The sequence below is a fragment of the Lactuca virosa genome, chromosome 3 (assembly GCF_052849685.1).
Source record: "Lactuca virosa cultivar CGN04683 chromosome 3, Lactuca_virosa_CGN04683_v6, whole genome shotgun sequence".
Lineage (NCBI taxonomy): Eukaryota > Viridiplantae > Streptophyta > Magnoliopsida > Asterales > Asteraceae > Lactuca > Lactuca virosa.
The window spans coordinates 49,028,504-49,040,801 of record NC_136428.1 but is presented as its reverse complement, the minus strand read 5'-3'; the positions used below and the strand labels follow the sequence as shown (position 1 = coordinate 49,040,801).

The following is a 12,298-nucleotide window of genomic DNA, read 5'->3' as shown; positions in this document are numbered from 1 at the left end:
TGGCTATCTCTATTGTTTCTTTGCTGTTTTATCAGAATCATTAAGTAATATTGGTTCTGTTAGTACATGTGTCTCGATGTTCTTTTCTTGTAATCTTTTGGCACAGTGAAGCATGGAGGTGGTTGAAGAAACATGAGAAATGATCGAGGGAAAATGTTTTTTTATTATTAATCATAGTATTATTATTTTGAATTTGTTGAATCCCAATCTAGAAAAATAATATTTTACTCAAGTATTATAATATGTATATCTTAATTAGGTGTAGGGTTTGATTTACTATGATGGAAGCGTGTCTTTTCATGGTTTACTGTGCTAAATCAACGGAAAACTGACATCAATTTTATGTGACAATTGCACGTTATGTTAGGATGGTCCTCCACCTTTTTATTCTTATTTGCGCATGCAAACTACATAAAGGAAAGGAAAATATGGGTTTTGACTGTAATGTTTGGTTTCTCACTTGGATCTTTCCTGCTATTAGGGTATCACTTAACAAATATTTGTCTTTTAGTTTCTGTTTTCATTTTGGAAACTTAATTCGTTTTATAATTGCATTCCACTTTCTTTTCCATCTACCTGTTTCTTTGATTTGTTTTCTATTTCAGATTACAAGCTTTTGAGTCCAGATGCGTTCCAAATAAAAATACTAGATCAGGGTTTGTTTTTTTGAAATTTAACTTACTGGCCTTCAATTAAATAAACTTATCGAGTCCAATTGAATTTACTTTACTGCTGACAATCACTTAACATATTCTACTTTGGTATCGTATTGCACTTCATTTGGTTTGTGACTGGTGTTGCTGTTCTTCTTTCTAATGATTTTTATATCTACACTGTTTTTTTTTTTATAATTGCACAACCATGCATATATATTACCACATTTTTCTCCTATATCTTTCTCTTAATATTATGACCACTTTTGGAAAATTATCTACCAAAATCATTGAACAATTATATTTGGTCCAGCTGGAAATGGTCTTTTTGCTTAGTAGTTGGAGATTGTGGAGTTATTGCAAGTTTTTTTCATATATATATGACAAGGAAGAAGGCTCCAAACCCCATTTGATCGAATAGTTCAACTTAATTGAGACACTAGTCTTCGTTTTCTTTCTTTTAGACCATTAAATCCTAGAGAGTAAATATTGTGTTTGCACCATAGGATATATAGAGAGCTAAATATGGAAAAACTATAATTTCTTGCACAGTAGTTCCCATTCACCTCTGAGTGAAGTGTGGCTTATAGTAGTCTTGGCTAATTTATTTTATCAACCTTTTGTTTCAATTTTGCAGAATGAATGGGCTCAAGATTTAGTATTGTAAGAATTAAATTAGGTATTTTTTGGTTTGCTGATGTAGGATTTGGTAATTAGTGAGTTTGTTAAAGTTTTACATGATTATTCTCAGCTAAAGTCTTTGTCATTTGCTGTTTACGATAGTACCAACGTCTGATTGCATAATCAAATTGCCAGCCAATGAGATTACTTTTAGCAGCTTGCCAGGCTCGGGAATTTCTTTATGCATATACGTATTCTATATGTATGTGAAAGAGCTTGTTTCCCTTAAACTCACAATATGAGTCTTTCTAGTGCTCAAGTTACCATCTTATGGCCTTGTTGCTGTTGAATATTATGCTCTATCTCAACAGTCGAACAAAAATCTTAGTAGAAAATCGCATATAATCCTGCTATTGTGGGTTCCATTTTGCTATTCCATCTATTTGTTAATTAGCGAAATAAAAAATCTTGTTCCTACGTTGGCAAACATGTTCCTTGATTCCGGTCAATATTTTTTTAATGTACCATGATGTTTTTTAATGATTGATCAAATCGGTCACTATATATATATATATATATATATATATATATATATATATATATATATATATATATATATATATATTCAAAGCAAGATAACTGTTGTCTGCTTTATAGCATCAAATTCATTTTTAACTATATAAGTGAGTGTTTTTATTCAAATGATTATATATATATATATATATATATATATATATATATATATATATATATATATATATATATATATATATATATATATATATATTCAAAGCAAGATAACTGTTGTCTGCTTTATAGCATCAAATTCATTTTTAACTATATAAGTGAGTGTTTTTATTCAAATGATTATATATACATATATATATATATATATATATATATATATATATATATATATATATATATACACACACCAAGCAAGATAACTGTTGTTTGCTTTATATATAACATCAAATTCATTTTTAACTATATAAGTGAGTGTTTTTATTCAAATGATAATAATTATAAAACTTATTTATGTAACTACTGTAGTTTGAAATGCATGGGGCTAGATGCAAGAAATAACAATGTACTTTTATTTATTTGTTTATCATATTAGAATATTGTGTTAATTTTTTTTGTAAAATAATATTATACTTCTTAGTTATTAAAGACTTTGTATATTGAAAAATACCTATTATAACAATGGACTTTTAATATATTTCTTATGAGGACAATCTGTTCATAATTTTTACCAAATATTGTAGTTAAAGTTAGTACTTGGACGTCATAGCTATAAGTGGCTAGATTTTTTCAAGTAAAATGTGATAATAGGAAAAAATGGAAGTACAATGCTAATAAACAAATAAATAAAAGTATATTGCTATGTTTTCACGTAACCCAACTTTATCCAAAAAACATGGTGAAACTATCATAGACACGGTAGACCTATCAGTACTTGCTGCCCCATGCATTTCACCTGCCACGTCTCCAGGGAACTTCAATTATGAGATGGGTCAGTTATAGATACCGAAAGTCATACGGCCTCATTTCAATACTCGTTAGAGTTTACATGATTTCTGCTGGCAGTTAAACCGGATGGATCCACTTTCGCCAGGTGCATTGGAAATGCTTTTACACTTAGGTGGGTAACTTATAAACCGATGTTTATGACTCAATGATTCAGTTATGCATTATCCAAGATCATTGATTTGATTTGATTTAATCTTTAGGCATAGTGGGATGGCGCCTCTTGACTAATTGGAGAGGTTTGGTCATACATCCAATTGCTGAGCTAGTTGCATTGGAGAAAATCATGTACTACCAAACAGTACTGGAGTACCAAACGAATGAGAGGAATGCTGCAAGAAGATTCTTGGAGATTTGATGTAACATGGCACATAAGGAGGTGGCTTAGGAGGCCTGTGGGCAGGTGAAGTTTGGCGACCATAAGGAAACTTTGTTTATTCAATCTGTATATTTATATTTTCAGGATAATATCTATTTTGGGGATTGATGGGTTTTTGTTCTCGTCTAAGGTGGAAACAATATTAAAGAACACAAAAGGGTACTGCAACATGAAAAGAAGAAGAGAGTCATTTGTAATTTGACATGAATCTAGAAGAGGGGACTGGAATATCGATGAAAATTTGAAATATTACCTTGCAATGCCGTTGCTGTAGCTAGCTAAAGGTTTCTATTATTGTTAGAGCAGACCTCACCTTCCATGAGACCAAAAGTTTATCAATATCAACATAAGTGAGCAGGAAAGTTGTTCAGATGGAAGAAAAGGCTTGTGGTTGTGGATTATAGGACTAAGTTATCTTTTTAACAGTATAGATATATTATTTTCAAGAATGAAAGTGCACAGGAAGAAGGCACCTAATGAAGTCAAGAAGAGTTCAACAATGAAAATTGGCAGCAAGGGACAAATTGTTTCTTTGCGTATGATGTAATTCTAGTAGTTTATAAGCTACAATTTATTTTTTTTGTAGATAACTAGATGGTTATGTTAACATATATGTACAATTGCTTCATGGTAGTCAGATGAAATAGAAATGCATAGTTTGGTTATTTTCTGTTATATAATTTTTGTTTGGAACTGTAAAAAGATATTGTCACTGCAGCTCAACAAACTTTAGTATATTGGTTTAAATGACCCAGTGTAATTTATTTTTTTTTAATTTTTTTTATTTTTTGCATATAAAGAACTTGTACTTGAAATTTTATGGTTTAAAAGGTTAATTTTGCAAATTTGAAGGGATCACCTAGTGACACCCATCCTAATAAGATTTTTGCCAATGCCATGTAATTGCCATGTGGATTAAAAATGTCAGGTCATTGCCAAATGGTTGTAATTAAAAGAGACCTAATCATTAAAACCCATCAACCGTCCCTTTCGTCTTCTTTAGCCTGCTACCTTTTCACCCATATCCTTTTCTTCAATTGTTACTTGCACGAACCCTTTTCTTACACTGTTCGTCGTTCAAACCGGCCAAAGGTTTGATCTCTATTTTGCCGGAATGACTGTTTTCATGATGACAGATCTTTATTTTGCCGGAATTTTTACGAGGTACCCCGCTATTAACTACTCAGATGGAGCGAAACAAAGTTTTGAAGATGTTGATTTTGCTGGAATGGACAAGAACGAATGTGTGGAGTTCCTTCAAAGATTCGCGAATGAGAGATGTGTTAATGTTTACTTTTGCATTCCCGATATTGAGTTTCATGATGGACTGAGGATAATCGCTAATGACATGGATTAAATGGAATTAATCGAAGTAGGATATGCTTTTGGTTGTGTAATTCCTGTATACATGGACCATCTTGGTGTTAATGTATATCAATGGATTCTTGAAGAGCAAACTAAAATTTGTAGTTCTTTAGACGAATTGTCTGGTGTAAATGAAGTTCATGAAGAAGTGCAAGGTGGTATGGATATGGATGGTGGAATTGACATGGAGGATTTGCAAGGTGATATGGAAGATTTGCAAGGTGCTAGGGAGGATTTGCAAGGTGAGCAAGATGATGACATTGACATGGAAGTTGACACTGAACCTGATGAGTGCATTCCTATCAATAAAACAAAAGATGATGAGTTTCTGAGTAAGTTGTGCCCAAAGGAGCAAGTCACCCCCCACAGTCCACCTCGTGAAGAGCTATATATCATTTACATGAGGATGAGGTAATATCTAATGACCAAGCTATTTACAATGAGTGTTGGGATAATGACTTGAAAGGTTAACGAACTTTCAAATTTGTTCACATTTAGTCACTAAAGTTTTTTGCGTGCTTGATTTACCCCTGGATTATTTGAAATTGTTCACATTTTACCCTTTTAACCGGTTGTAACCGGTCATGAGGGTAAAATGTGAACAATTTCAAATAATTCAGGGGTAAATCACGTACGAAAAAGTTCAATGATAAATATGAACAAAATTGAAAGATCTCATAAATGGTTCTAAATGTTATTAAGAATGAGCACAATCGAAATATTAAGGTCACATAAGTGAGTATGTTGTAATATTCATGTAATATACATTTAGCGTATAAGGTACAAAAAACAACTCTTAGAAATGCAGTAGGAGCGACTTCAATCACATAGAAATAAAAGGAAAAAAGGTTGTGGCGGCTTGAAACATTTACTTAAGACATAGGCAACAATTTTCACTCTAAAGGGTGGAGGTGGTTATTGTAGACCGTACGCGGAAAAGAGAACATATGATAAAGAAGTGTGAAGATAATGTGATGTTAGATTTGAATGAGTTTTTTTCTCTTTACAGCAATAATAACTTTTATTAGAGAATGTGGATGCATAAGATCATGGTCGTGGAGCGGTACATGAGCAGTAAATGAGTAGTTGAGGTTTTTCTCTTCACAACAGCACGACCATGATCTTATGCATCCACACTTCTAATCAAATCTCTTGTTGTAAAGAGAAAAACCTCATACAAATCTAACATCAAATTATCTTCACACTTTTTTATCATATGTTCTCTCTTCCTCGTACGATCTACAACGACCATCTTCACCCTCTAGAGACAAAATTTTCACCTATGTTTTAAGTAAATGTTTGAACCCACCATGATATTTTTTCCTTCATTTTCTATGTGATTGAAGTCGCTCCTACTACATTTCTAAGTGTTGTTTTTTTAAACTTATACACTAAAGGTATATCATACAAATATTACAACATACTCACGTATGTGACCTCAATATTCCGCTTCTGCTCAGTCTTAATAACATTTAGAACCATTTATGAGATAACGACTTGAAAGGATAACAAAATTTCAGCTTTGTTCACATTTAGTCACTGAACTTTTTTTACGCTTGATTTACCCATGAATATTTGAAATTGTTCCTATGGCCGGTCTGGTTGCAGTGAAAGCAGACCGCAAACCCCTTGGGGAAATCCCTCGCTATGTGCCCCTCCTTGCCACACTTGTAGCAAGTCCCTGCTCGACATGTCCCCTCATGACTCTTGCCACACTTCCCATAAGTGCGGCTCTTCTGGCCTCCTGGTCTTGAATATGCGGGATCAGCCCGCTTGGCTGCCGGCTGAGACTGTGCCGGCCGCCTATCCCTCCCCTGAGTCTCCAGCTCAATCTCCCTCTTCCGAGCATTTGCCTGAAGCTCAACAAATGTCTGATAAGTCCCTGGCCTGAGTCTCCAGCTCAATCTCCCTCTTCCGAGCATTTGCCTGAAGCTCAACAAATGTCTGATAAGTCGAGTTCACCACGAACTCACGTATATCCCTCCTCAAGATGCTCAGATACCGGATCATACGGGGCTGCTCAGTAGATACGTGCTCAGGGCAGAACATTGCCATCTTGTGGAACATCCTCACAATCACTGTCACTGACTGTGTCCTCTGCTTGAGGGACAGGAACTCCTGGGCCAACCGTTCCCTCTCCATCGGGGGAACATACTCATCTCGTAACACAACAGTAAACCTCTCCCAAGTCACGGCGGTGTGCTCTGCGGGAGTAAAGTGAGCTGTCACAAACTTCCAACAGTCCTTCGCTCCCAAGCGAAGCTGGTTCAGTGCGAACCGCACCCTCAAGTGCTATGGACATGAACAAGTGTAGAAACACCCCTCGATATCAGAAATCCATCTCATCGTGGCAATCAGATCCTGAGTCCCATCAAACTCTGGTGGCTTCGTGTTGCTGAACTCCCGGTACAACAACGAGTCACCCCCTGTGGACTGGCAGCAGCGATAGCTGCAGTGGCTACAGTGGCATCCGCCTCGGTAACAGCAGCATATCGCTCGTCAAACGTCTCAATCAAAGTGGTCTTAATAGACCCATACATATCCGGTATCGCCTCTCGAATGGCTGCGGCCACCTCCTCGTGGATCATCCTGCGAATCTCCTCGTCGCTGGTACCACTGTCCCCTGGGTTATGGCGCGTACCCACCATGATGTCTCTGAAACACAACACAAAATAATCAGAGACTCGCTCGAGTATACTCACACTCGATTGCTCGACCCTACTCGTTCCTTAGCAACCTAAGGATTCTTACTTGGACTGTTCACTGACCCGGTGTTTCCAGTAGTACGGGCCCAATACTACCTTCCACACCATGTCTGTATTCACCCCAAGTCCTCCTCCTAGGATCCCAAATCGCAAGTACTCTATATCTCAACGAACACAGACTATTCTCTTAGTAAGCTCCTCATAAACTGCTCTCTGCTACATACTCGTACTCAAAGCAAATCACAGGTAGCAGTAACTCCTAGGCTAAGGCATCACAAATCAGGTCACTCTAGCCCTAAAATATGAAATACCTAGCCTACTCTCTAGCATGCATAATATATCTCATAAATATCTCATAACACAGAAAGTAATGGTATTTTGGGAAATCACCGTTCGGGCTCTGGCTGATTGTACACACCGCTCTTTCTCGTTTTTCTCTTAGAACTCTTACTTGTTTTTAGAAAAATCGTTTCTCTTGAAATTCTTTCTCAAATCTTCAGTTTGAGACCAGACATACTCGAAGGTGCATCTGAATCCCTCAAACCAAGGCTCTGATACCAACTTGTAACGACGTAAATTTTCAAACCAAATTTTTCATTTTTAAAACACAATAAACTCATATATCATACTTCATAAAAATCATAAGTGTCTCAATGTCAACATAAATCAAAAGTCAAATCCCAGAACCCTCAACATAATCTCGAACAGGTGTGTACAATCACGCCGGTGCCTTCCCGCGATCCTTGGAAGTACCTGAAACACATAACACATAACACGATAAGCACGAAGCTTAGTGAGTTCCCCAAAATACCACGCACAAAATAATTAGCCACTCGAGGCTATAGCTTTGTAAGACCCTCCGATCAATGTGTCTCAGTGGGACCCTCCAGTCCCACAGCTCGTTGGACCCTCTGGTCCGGTCTCTGTGAGGACCCTCTGGTCTTACTGTTCGTTGGACCCTCTGGTCCGGTCTCAGTGAGGACCTTCGGTCTCATGGCTCGTTGGACCCTCCGGTCCGGTCTCAGCAATACATAATATAACATATATCACACAGACAAGATGCATAATATCACATAACCCAAATAAACATATAAGACCCTCCGGTCACACAAAAATTACCACTCTAGGTAAAGTATAGTGAGAAGACTCACCTCGTAAGCTAGCTAGTGAAATCGCGTGCTCGGAATCCTCGATCTAGCTTTCTCCTATCACAAGGATACTATCTCTAATTAATACTCTCCTCACACTCGACTACACCATTCATTGGTCTCTCTTACGCTCTTAGCCCTAGAAATGGGTAAAATACCATTTTACCCTTCCCTGACCTCCATTACTCATTTTGACCAAACCTTAAAGTCAACCGAAATCAAACTGTAGTCAATAGTCCAAAACTGACCAGACTCGCCGAGTGCACTCGTGCGACTCGTCGAGTCCCATCGATTCTTGACCATCTCATGAAGATCCAGCTCGTCGAGTTAACCCCTAACTCGCCGAGCTCTTGCATGATCCAGCTAATCGGGACAACCTTAATCTACTCGCCGAGTTGGCTCATCAACTCGGCGAGTCCATTCAGACTCAACTTGCATTCAGACGATTTTAAGGCAGTATACTTTCCCAAACTCCAGATCTAAGCTCTGTTGGCTCGGATATCACGTAAAGCCTTGAGATTTACGTTCATGCATGTCACAAAAGGGCTAGAAGTGCCAAGAACAAGATTGAGAAGAAGTTTCTCACTCCAAGGGCTAACATGGCTGAATAAATCAGGGGACTTTCGACTCTAGGGACCTCACAAGGTCCATATCTGATGTCCAACTCTAAGAAGGTGCTCAAAACCTTCAAGGTCTCCCTTAAGAAGTTGGAAATGAAACCCTAACTCTAAGACCATGGGATCTATCCATACAAAGAGAAAGGTCCGAACTTTATACCTCAAACAAAATCTCCTGGACGTATAAGCAGTAGATCTAACAGCCTCTTCACAATCCTTGCTTGGAATCTTCCTTCCCTGTACCAAAATGCACCCAAAAATCTCAAGTAAGGCTCAAAACTCTCTCAAAAGCTCAAGGGGGGCAATTAAGGTTTCTTCTCAGTGAGGTGTGGCCGCAAATAAGGCTATAAGTGCCTTTAAATAGCCCCAAACCCGGGGATCTAGGGTTTCCACTCACAGCACCTACTCGGCGAGTCTACTCTCGGACTCGTCGAGTAGATCATTAAACTCACGTGGCCAAACCCGCTTCTACTCGGCGAGTTATAGCACCAACTCGTCGAGTAGATCAATGAACCTCAAAATAAATAATTAAAATAGCATACCTGGGAATCCGGATGTTACAATTAGATACTAACTTATGTTCTGTCTCAAATAGGTTTTGGCAGGTTTTACCAAGTGGCCTAAACCAATTTGAAACAAGAAACCTGGCAGAGTCCTATGCTGTTGACCTGGATAAGAAGACTTGTAGTTGTAGAGTGTGACAACTTAATGGGTATGGATGTGTGCATTCAGTTACTACCATCTCATATCCGAATAGATATGTTGACACTTATATGGATCAAATGTTTTGTGGTGCCTTTTATAAGAACACTTACAATTACCAAATACATGGGATGAATGGTAGCAACATGTGGCCACCTACTGAGTTCATATCACCTCTTCCACCAGTGAAGAGAAGAATTCCAGGTAGGCCAAAGGTAAACATGAAGAGATGCATCAGAAAAGATTCCAAGATACACTGTGTCTAAGGCAATGAAAAAAATAACATGTACAAGTAGGACATAACAAGGTAACATGCCCTCAAGCTGAAAGAAATCAAGTGCAAAAACCTCAAGTTGGAACGCGTTCAAAACTAAATGTGAAAAAAGGAAAATATCAGTCAATGAAAATGGTGAAGGAGCACAAGGAGTTGGTGAAGGAAACAGTGGTTCAAAATGAGTGCCTCAAGGACAAAATGGAGAAAAATCAGTGGGCAAGTGTAACAGAAAGAAATCGGAAAGAATTATGAAGATGAAACTTGCTAAGAGGGTTAAGGGAAAGGATGGGAAATGAGATACTAGTGCAAACCCATTGGAACTTAATGATTACAATATGTCTTTCTTGTACTTGTTATGTTTTTACTTCGTCGTACTTGGTTGTTATGTTTGGAATTGGTTTGTTCTAGGTTGTTATGTTTGGATTTATAGTAACTTTGTATGTTTGATAAACATTGCTACTTGTTTGTTTGTTTCAGACACATTTGTACTTATTTCCTTGTTATGTAATGCATGTGCATGGTGCATGTTACCCAATGTACATGGGGTTAATAGTTTAAGGAAACAATGGTAATCTGGTTATGTTACAAGGGAACATGTAGTCTGTCACACCCACGAACCAGGACGACGGAAACGTCCGGGGGCGGATGACATCATTGTAGAATATCATAACAATTAAATATGAATGAAACATAGCATTACAAGTGACATACATTGAAAATACCAACTTACATTGTTTACATATTGTATTTGTTCATCAATTACACAAAATAACATACAGTATGATGTCTCAAAAAGATAGCAAAACATCTAGATCCAAGGCTCGAGTACCTGTTCACTGAGTCCCTGAGAATACAAGTCGTTTTGAAAAGCGTCAACATAGAATGCTGGTGAGTTCATAAGCATATTTGTAGGAAAAACTTTGTAATATCTTAGTTTATAATAAGTTGCAAAACTCCAGAAAACCCAATATTTTCAAAAGAGGTAGTTGTGAGTCACCAGAAAACCCAATATTTTCTAAAGATATTTGTCACCCTAGACTGGTCTGTCAAGTTGTAGCGAACAACTCAGGTGTGGGGGTGTCAACTCCATATAGATCTATACACAATTACCCCGCTCTCTCTCTCCAGGAGACTTTGGTTATAACTACAGGACTTACGGTGTACGCTAGGTAGGTACGGTGAAGGAGTGTCTCACAATAGCCTTAACAGATTTACGTGAACTATGACTCCGTTTTACTTGCGAATAAAATAATTTTTCCCTTAAATAATTATGTGTCATTTGAAAGTGTGGTTTGTGACCTCCAAACTATACCAATTATAGTTTATTATGTTTTTTTGTCAAGACAATTTATATAATAATACATATAAATACATATAAGTTAACATGTCTAGATGTTTTAAAAGGGTAACTTACATCTAACACAAGTATAAATACTTTTAGTATGTTAAAGACAATTTTCTAGTTTTTGACTTTTCTGTCCCTGTTTTTAGAAAAATTATAGAAAAATCATCGTAAGTCGAAATTTGGATCTGTAAACATTGGGACTTTGGAAATTGAGTCTACTTTGATCATAATTTTTATTATAATTTTTAATGGTCTCAAACCAGTGTGAAAATATTCATCTTCACAGACTGGTCCGAAATTATTTCCGAAATGATAGGCAGTTTTGTAAAAATCCCCAAAAATTGTAGAAAAATCGTATGAACGCATGCAAGTAGTCCTTAGAAAGTTATAAACATGAAATATTTTCATATTACATAGTTTTGAAAAATATTGAGTTTACGATGGTCAAAACAGTCCGTAAATAGACCAAAACGTTTCTGTTGAAAGCTGGTTTTTGAGTTTAGGTTATACATGTTTGAACACAACACTCATTTTTGCTATTTTTGAGTGTATAACCCATATCCACAAGTTTACATGCAATATATAAGTTAACAAACACATTTCTCATGATTTTTATGAAGATGCATAAGATAAACTTCATGTTCATGCAAAAACCCAAAAGGTTAGACCCATTACACATTGGTACATGCAATTAACCATTGGTTAAACGAGATTTAACTTGTATTCCCCCCAAAGAGTATGAAAAACATGAAAATTAGTGGGGTATGAAGCTCACCTTGAGGATTTTTGAGAGGTAGGAGAGGATGAAGAAGAAACTTTCGAGCCTTGCTTGTGTTTTGGAGAGATTCTCGAAATGTGGGTGTTCTAAGGAGTTTAACACACAACAAAGTGTGTAAATGGAATGTTCTAATCTTAAATATGAAAAAAAAAACATTTAAGTTTAGTATAGAACTTACCAA

At 36.8% G+C, this 12,298-nt stretch overlaps 1 long non-coding RNA gene across 2 annotated transcripts; it reads left to right on the top strand.

The window, feature by feature from the left end:
- The first annotated feature begins 2,280 nt into the window (after positions 1–2,280).
- Positions 2,281–3,848, top strand: LOC145162310 (uncharacterized). 2 transcript variants are annotated; one of them, XR_013739030.1, is made up of 3 exons: positions 2,281–2,919; positions 3,008–3,207; positions 3,314–3,848. It is a non-coding gene; the product is annotated as an uncharacterized LOC145162310 (long non-coding RNA). The 2 variants fall into 2 exon arrangements; XR_013739029.1 differs by having other exon boundaries at positions 3,008–3,848.
- The last annotated feature ends 8,450 nt before the right edge of the window (positions 3,849–12,298 follow it).